Source organism: Parus major, chromosome 1A (assembly GCF_001522545.3).
Source record: "Parus major isolate Abel chromosome 1A, Parus_major1.1, whole genome shotgun sequence".
Lineage (NCBI taxonomy): Eukaryota > Metazoa > Chordata > Aves > Passeriformes > Paridae > Parus > Parus major.
Genome location: NC_031773.1, coordinates 17,161,524 through 17,169,637, shown reverse-complemented (window position 1 = coordinate 17,169,637; position 8,114 = coordinate 17,161,524).

The following is an 8,114-nucleotide window of genomic DNA, read 5'->3' as shown; positions in this document are numbered from 1 at the left end:
AGGATGCAATACAAATAATAGGACTCAAGATACCAATAAACATCTGTCGTGACTATACAGAATAAATGGTATTTAATTTAAATACATGGAAAATCAAAATGTGTATTTAACAATGTTTCTCTGAGATCCTGCTTCTTCAAATTACAATTGTTTGAGAGGCTGCTGCTGAAGGACACCTCTTCATTTTATGCACAGTGAAAGGAAAAAAAACAAAAAACAAGCATCACTGAAATTCAGTAAATAGTTATTTAAAGGTTGACCAAAGCTGTAAGAAAATAACTTCCATTTCTTTAATGCTTGGGCATATATTAATAGCTTCAGTCATATTAAGAGTAATTTGGAAATGTAAAGCACCAGCAATAATTTCAGGAAGTACTACCAGTCGTAATTGTATATCTTCTCTATAATGATGCCGTTAACCTGAGACTTCAGCCCCTAAGTTTACCAGAGCTATTTATATGTTTACTTACCCCAAGGTACTAGCCATGAAAATCCTTGAAAAAGTGCCATCATTAGCACCCAATTAAAGAGAAAACTTATGCTAATAAAGCCAGGAGTTGCTTTTTAATGCTACAAAAAAGAAAAAAAAAATTTAATGACTGAGTATCTGGAAACCTTTTGATGTTCATGATAATTAGCTCAGTCCAGCTACAAAATTAAGGGCAGTTTAAGTATTATAGAGACATTTGAAGGTTGCTGTATTCAGAAAAGACCTTTTGCAATCCTTTGGCAGTGAGCAGCATCTTATGCAATATACGGATTTAGTCAAAGAATGTCAGTAGTGGAAAACCAACTCAAGGATTCTGTTTGGGTTTTTAGAGGCTTTGTGTAAATCTTAGATGAGGAAAATAAATGAAAATATTTGAAAAGGCAGCTGTATAGCTGCAAAAAGTCATAGCTCCTGCATCTGCAGAAAGTTACATTCTACATTCAAAATCATTGCTATTATCAATTCCTTCCACTGAAGAATCCATAGTATATCAGTCTTGAATATAACAACTCAATAACAGTTTATGACTTATTTCAACTACAATACATTTCTGAACCATTCTAGTACTGTGCAAATACCTCTCTCAGCTAAGTGATTTCAAGTGCCTGGTGCTAGTTTCAGAGGGCAAACAAACACACATTTTTGAATAGTCTAGATTAGATTTTGATCTTCTCTCAGAGCAGTTCAAAGGGACAAAATACCTCATTTTCCAGGTACCTAAGAGTTTGCTGTGGCAGAGGTGATCTGATGGAGTATAAAGAAATTGTGTTGAGGGGGTATGGTTCTTTCCAGTTCCTGGATGGTCTTACAATCCAGAGGATGGACAGGTACCAAATAATGCAAATTAGGGCTAAAATCGCTTTACATTGTATTAACTTTTTCATGTCCCTGTGGCAGCATTGCTCAAGGAGGTTTGCAGAGATCTAAAGCCATCCTGGTCCTGCCTTCTTCAGTGAAAGCCAGGGACTACTTTGGCCATCTGTTGTACACCTAACTCACCTTTCATCTGATACACCTATACACAACAGATGTAAATATAAATAATGAGGGATAACTTTTAATATCTAAAAAGATGATAAAATTTGAGGATTTTCTTTTGGTTCATTCAGGGGACATTGCTCTTCCTTATCTGTGCATACTACCAACACAGTCAGCAACTATTTCATATTTTGCCCCTCCCCTCCCCTGGGCCCTGCCCGTCCCAGCCCGCACACTGCCTGGCAGTCTGCCTGGCGAACGAGTGTTTGAGGGAGGGCAAAGAAATGCCACACAGTCAGAGGAAGAGGTTAAAAGGTGTAAGAAATGGCCCTGCAGACAGCAAGGTTAGAGAAGAAGCTGTGGCATGAGGTACCACAGGTGCTCGATCAGAAGTTCCCCTGGAGAGACCCTGCTGGAGGTGGTTTATCTGGCAGGACTGCAGCCCATGGAATAACCCACCCCAGAGTAAGGATTATCAGAGAGGAGCTGTTCTGTACTGATCACAGTCCCCATTCCCCATCCCCTGGTGCTGCTCAAGGGCTGGGGTGTTGTTCTAATCTTTGTTTCTCACTTCCCAATCTAATTCAGTTGTCAATAAATGAAATTAGTTTTCTCTGAGGTAGGTCTATTTTCCCCAAGAGAGTAACTGGTAAGTGACCTCCCTGTATTTACCTTGTCCTATAAGCATTCTCCTTCCTCCCCATCCTGTTGAGTGGGGGCAGTGAGAGAGCAGTGAGAGTGCAGCTGGGTGGGCAGTGAGCAGCAGCTGGACAAGGTCAGCCTACCGCAAAAACACGGCAGAGTGCCAAGAGCTGCAGGTGCAGGAGTGGTGGATTCACACAGATACACTCCCATCAGGGCTGCCTGTTGTCTGCCACACGGCAGAATGTTTTGTGATTGTGCTTCTGTGTGAGTAAGGAGACAGCTGTTATGTAAGTCAGTGCTGAATTAGGGATATTCTCCTGTCCTCGGGGGCAGAGCTGTGTTGACAAACATACTATGCTTGGATAGGCATTACATGATGGTCGGCACTGTGGTGGAGCACAAGCCTGGGAAGCAGTCCTGTGCTTGATGTGCTAGATTAGCTTCCTGACATAGAAGAATGTTGCAAATTATACTGCCTTTTTTGGATGGGGTTGATGAGTCCTGTGGCTGAGGCACAGAAATTTACACATTATCCAGAAATGGATCAATCTTCTGGATCAAACTTTTACAAATAAATCTCAAGGGCAGAATCAGACTGACTTAACATAAAGTGGAGACAAAAAGATGAGATTTAGATTTCCCCTCTATGATAAAGTAATACCTGACATAAGCAGCAGTACACTACTAATAATCAATTCTGCACAGCTTTGAAAAGAAGGGGTCCTTACATTTCAGCAGTGTTTGCTACAGTCCTGCATATGCAACTCTGACATGATTTCATCTACACTGTCAAAACAGTTAGTTTTCCTGTCAAAAGTTCCTGCTTGCATTAATGTGATACGTTCCTTGTCTGTGGATAACCCTTCATAGGCAGCTAAAACTTTTTAGGTATTGATCAGGATAACTTAGAGAATTTTCATCAGATACAGATTTTTTAAGGCATTTCCAGTCCTTCACATCTCAGTGATATTTTTCCAGATGGAATTCAGTGAAGTTCTGGTATGTTCCTCATCACACTGACATCTTTATTTAGGGACATATTCCTCTGGGTCAACATAAATTAATTCTATAGTATAAATAAATAAATATACTTAACATCTAACTAAATACTAATAAAATATTGAAAAACTGCATCAATGCTATTGATATGGGTTCAGCTTTTCTTCTGTTCAGATTAAAAAAGCCATCATCTATACTGCTAGAGAAGAGAATGTCCCTTGTCATTTTAAGAACCCAACTGCACTGAGAGTGCAGAGACATTTGGCTCAGGTAAGACAGTGGTAGTGAGGAAGAGAGGATCCTGGGACCCAGAAGAAGTGTAGCTGCATTATTCTGGAGCTCAGTCATGCAAGGGGAGATGGGTATCAATTAGTCGGATGAAGCACTGACCAGAAGTTGTTTTATTGCTTACAGACCTGGGCTGTTTTATTTGCATGTCCTCTCACTGCAATATGGCAGTCACTGCAAAACCAAAAAAGAGCTTCATGTTGGGCTCTGATGTGCTGCGAAGTCTTGCATATTTCAAAGTAGTCAAGGTCATGTGTGAGCAATCCAGAACTGAAAGAAATGCAGCTGCACATGTCTATTAATAAAGAATGCAGTCTTTTTCTAAATTGTAGCTGATTATTAGTTTAAATTTGAGATCTTCCCCTCTCTTGTTCTATTATGCTGTAAACATTAATATTAAATACCAAACATTTGTATTAAATGCAAAACCACCTTATCTGAATATGTTTTGGTTTTTTTCCTTTTTTTAGTTATGAAATGGTTGACATGGTGGTAATAACACCAAGGCTGTGGGTTTGATACTCTTATGAGCCATTCACCTAAGAGCTGAACTTGATGATCCTTGTGAGTCCCTTCCAACTCAGAATATTCTGTGATTTGTGTCATCTTAACAACAAATCTGCAGTACATTGCTAATGTATATTGGAATTTAAAAATAGAAAGAAGAAAAATGTAGCATGAGCATGGGTGAACATATTTCAGTAAAAAAAAAGTGAAAAATAAATATTTGAAATGCGTGTTCAGAACACAAGCTTGTGTAGAAAATTTAGGCAGGAGATTGTAGAAACTGAATGAATCATTTTATAGAAAAGAAATGAATGTAGGAAGGCCTTTAAACTGGAATTGCAAAGACAAAAAATAAAATAGAGATGATATAAAAAGGGAGAAAATAACTAGAAAGGACAAAACATAGAAGAACAGATAAAAAAAGCTTAATTGGATTTGGCAAAATGAGCAGGAATGGTTAGAGAGAACATAGGCAATGGCAATAGCAAGAAAACTGATGAGGAATAAATTGGTTTTATTTGATGATAAGTCTGTTTCTTAATTTCTGACTCCTTTTGGTAGATTGTTATGTATTTGGGTTGTATTCCAATATCTTAGCTGACTGAATATTCAGCAGAGTCATATACTGGGATTATTTCATTCTGATAGCTGATAGAAGCTGCATGTGTGCAGCAAACAAGGTGATCAGATCAGCTAATCACCAAATTATATCAGAAGTAATTAATTCAGTTAAGAACATGGGATGTACTGCTCTCCTGGGGTTCATACTGTGTTTCATGAACTTTTTATGCACAGGATTTCCCCTCATGAATTCCACTCATGAATGCATTGAGGAACTATTTAGGCTTAGTCAAAATCTCTCTCTTATGTCAAGGAGACATGTATTCACTAAGAACTAATTACTAAAAACATTTACACTTGTGATTACTCCTTTAAAACATAACAATATTGAAAACCCTTTTATGTTTAATATATTTTTAGTAAAAAAGGAATGTTAGAAAGCAGAGACAGCAGAATATGAGGCTTTTCCTATTTCACCCAGCTTGAATGGTGGATCTAGGCATGGCAGTGACTAAGTGTCATAGGACACTTGGTTTGCTGTGCCAGGCAAGATGTAGCTTCAGACAAGGATGTAAAAGAAAAGTTTATGAAACAGCATTAGTGAAACTCAGCCCAATTTTAAATATTTTTTTCTCAGTTCTGAAGCAGCATCTGAATGTAAAGGTAAAGAATAATCTTCCTTTTTCCTGTCTGACATGAGTAAATTGCCAACCATAGTTTATAAAAATAAAATAAATGAGATTTTTTTCAATGTACATGAATAATTTTGAGCAAGCTTGCAAAAATCCGGATGCCCTTATTGCTCTAACCAAGTTTTGAAGGCCAAACTAGGCTACCTGTCTGCTCATTAAACAGTTATTTTCCTCATCTTTTGGGAAGAACTATCACTTTATATGAATTCACTCTAGCATAGTCAGAAAGGAATGACTCTCATCACAATTTTGTAAGAGCAAGGTCCTGAAATTGCACTACCTGAATGGACTAGCAGAGGGATGATGTGACATGCACACACATGAATGCCTTCCCCTGATCCCAAAGAAATCTGTCATGTGGATATTTCCTGTTGTTGGTCTGCCCTCAATACAAGAGCTGATATTTCTGGCTGTTCAGAAACAGTCTCTCTAATGACCTTTTGTTATTTTCATGTTTCTTGCATTGAGTTTGTTCACTCTGGAGGCCTAAGAGCCTTCAGATCTTATATTTGCATTGTACAGATGCTCTGTACGTGTTTTTTCAACACTTTTACATCTGCAGACCTTCTAAGGATAGTCAGGCTTGTCATTTTGTCATTAATGGCTCCTCATATTCAGAGAAATAAATTTTTGAACTGCAACTCCATTGCACAAATACAATATAAAGACCCTAGATGGGATGAAAACAATAACTGAATAAGAAAGAATCCAAGTTAAATCTTTTAAACCCTCAAGTCAAAAATGTTGCTCTTAGAAAACATATCTATATCCCTAACATGGCTATATCCCTACCTCTTTATTTAGAGAAACTAAAAATCTTGGATGCTTCAACAGTTACATTTAGTTAAGTCTAGTTTATCATTTTACCTTCTTTCTGTGGAAATTCCTGGGGATCCACCCTGCAAATGTTTTCATGGGCAAGGTTTAGTAATTTTGAGGAGTATCTAACCAGAAAATAGGAATGAATCCTAACACTTATTTGCTTTTTGAGGCAGTCTAAACTCTAGCAGAGCAAACTAATATGATTTTCCTAGAGGACTGAGACCCAAGGTACCCTTAAATGGGATTTAAAATCTTGCTGGTTAATCAGATTTCTCTACTGTCTTAATGGGCTGCTTGCAGTGAATAAAAAGGTCCCTGAATAATAGAGGGATGAAAAATTATCAGTCCCCATGATCATATGGTTTGTATTCCTTATTGTATTGTAAATTTTGAAAGCAATATACAACTGTTAAATTGGTATGTTAGTTTTGCTATATGATTTTTTTTTGTTGTTTTTTTTTTGTTTTTTTGTTTGCATTTAATGACTGGACCACAGAGAGATAGTTGAGGAGATAAGGAATGCAGCAGGGAGGAGGAGCTCTCCCTGCACACAAGGGAGACAGTGTGTTGCAGTAAAGGTGACTAGTCTATGAAGGTTTGGACAGATTTGCTGGAGCAGGCAGCAGGGCTCAGACAGCATTAATGAGATTGTTTATTAGTACCGGATGAACAATTCTGCAACTCACTTGACAAACACCAAGCAAAAAGCACCACAGGGGAGCGTCCCACTGCCTTAAGCAACTCCATGATCTGTGGAACAAAATAATCACTGAAGAAAAACAATCTATTTTCCATCTATTGAGTTTTCTCCAACATATGAAAGTGCTTCTATCAGAATTTAAAATCTAGGCTAACCCTGCATGAGATCAGAAGCTTTGTTTAAAAATCAGAAGTCTGTGGTTAAAACAGCCGCACAAACCCAAAATGTTGTGACTGACTTAATAAGCTGTATACGCTGCTCTGCATCTATTTAATTTCTGGGTTTTTTAAGTTCCTTGTTTTTGATTCTTAAATTCAAAAGTGTTACCTTAGTTACTGCATAGCATCAGATTTTCTTACTCCTGAAAACTGCTCTATTTTCTACAACTGTCTGCTTTTCCTTCATGCCACAGTGTTTGAATCTGAAATGGATGTTTGTCAGATAACTTCACAAAAGTCTTTTTTTTTTTTTTCTTTTTGAATACATTCCCTCAGGGTCTTCCTGAACTAAGCTTTGTCTGTACACACGCATTTCTATTCCCATGAAAACTGTGTGTGCATAAGCATGTTCACATATACATTGTCTTTCTCTTTCCATCCTTCCATTCATTTATCCATCCTCACATCCATTCACTCATCCAGTTTAAGAGCCATTTCTATCATATAGGATAAACAATATACTTTGCAGCGTTTTAATCTTTTTTTGTCGGTGATCCAAGATCATCAGGAAAGTGAATGTGAAAGGCTGATTCTGCTTCTTTATTAAGTAAGTCCAGGAAAACTGACTAAACTGAAAATAATTGGTCACACTGTGTCATTTATATTTTGAATTAGTGCCCAGAGTGGTTTATTCAATTGGTTGTTAAAGTGATTCTATGATTTCTCAGGTCATTTGTTCCCAAAGCTGAACCTTAGTGCTATAATTGAAGGTATACCATAGTGTTATAATGGAAGGTATACCATTTTGAGGGCATGTGTCATTATCATATTCCTTTTCTTGTGTATGCCTTCTTTCTAGTGATAACCTGATCATTCCCTGTTTATCTTGACTCTATCAGTATGAGCTGTCATTGTGATGGCATACGTTAAATACTGAGCATATTCTTCCTTTTCCTCTAGATCACCTGCTCCTTTCCTTCATCAAGTCAGTGAACAACCCTCTTCTAACTCAGCAGAAAAGTTGCCACACATATCTGTACTCATACACTGTTGTCCTTCCACAACCTTGAAACAGTCATTCTTGAACTCATATGATTGCAGTTTTACAGGTTTGGATTTAAAGTGTTTAGTACACCACAATTTTCATTGCTCTCTAAGGTTTATCTTCTCTGACTCTCACAGGTATTGCAGAAATGAAGCATCTCTGTTCAGCAGGAGAACTGTCATGATTGCTAACAAGCAAACTGTATCTAGAAGGAATTTCATCCCTACAG